Genomic DNA, 1073 nt, shown 5'->3' on the forward strand with positions numbered 1-1073 from the left:
TTGTGATACTTCCGGGGCGGATCCGTTCCGGAGTCAGTTTACTATCTGGGCTCCCTGTCACTCATAATGTAAGAGGCGTTCGGGGTGGGGCGCTGAGCTGCAGTGCTCACCTCACTACAGTGCGTCGTTGGTATATGTTTTCTCTACCTATCTGGTTGTTGCTGCGATTATCCACTAATTAATAATGTTGGTCATCCGAAATTTACAGAATCACAGAATATGTAACCAGCATTTTAGAAAAACATGTGATCAACGAAAAATGAAGCCTCACTTTCTTTCTAGTCACATGAATGCTCCACTTTGCGTGTCGGAATGTTTGAATTCAGACCACTACTCTACAGGTTTATGGAAGTTCAATCAAGTCTATTTACTAACATACAGTGAGGAAAATAAGTATTTGAACACCCTGCTATTTTGCAAGTTCTCCCACTTAGAAATCATGGAGGGGTCTGAAATTGTCATCGTAGGTGCATGTCCACTGGGAGAGACATAATCTAAAAAAAAAAAAATCCAGAAATCACAATGTATGATTTTTTAACTATTTATTTGTGTGATACAGCTGCAAATAAGTATTTGTGCTAAGTATTAGTATAATAAGTATTTTATTTGTGCTCAATGGATAAAACAACGGCGCTGCGCACATACTCAGGTTTATGGCGGCTGTAGATTTGACCTGCCACATGATGGCACTGCAATCCGAGAAAAGTTTCACAGCTTTAAGAGGCTTCATTTCTCCATCCCTAGTACTGGCTACAGAGTTTTAGCAGTTTTAACATCCTCCATCTCCTTTGACCCTGAGTCCCAAATAAAAAAAAACAGCACATATTCATTATTTCAAAAATAAAAGGTTTGTTGTAAGCAGAGAAAAACAGCCAGGTTACTTCTTTCCAGAGCAATCCAGTTCTCTCTCTCTCTTTCTATATATCAGCGGCTGCAACACATGCGCAAATGATCTATTTTATTTTATTTTGGACTTTTATTTTGACGACTAGCGCGCATAAACTGACATCACTTCCGGCGGTGAAGGGATTTCCGTCAACAACACAAATACATTGATCAAAACATCAATGACG

General features: G+C 39.4%; 1 protein-coding gene across 2 annotated transcripts in view; it reads left to right on the top strand.

Annotated features, from left to right (window-relative positions):
* The first annotated feature begins 993 nt into the window (after nucleotides 1-993).
* The window catches only part of rabgef1l (RAB guanine nucleotide exchange factor (GEF) 1, like), a 29525-nt gene continuing 29445 nt past the window's right edge, over nucleotides 994-1073 (top strand). For both annotated transcript variants that reach the window (XM_081371189.1, XM_081371188.1), the window contains exon 1: nucleotides 994-1073. This exon is cut by the window's right edge and continues 99 nt beyond it. The gene's annotated coding sequence lies outside the window, so the exon portion shown is untranslated.

Source organism: Scardinius erythrophthalmus (assembly GCF_964197995.2).
Source record: "Scardinius erythrophthalmus genome assembly, chromosome: 7".
Taxonomy (NCBI): Eukaryota; Metazoa; Chordata; class Actinopteri; order Cypriniformes; family Leuciscidae; genus Scardinius; species Scardinius erythrophthalmus.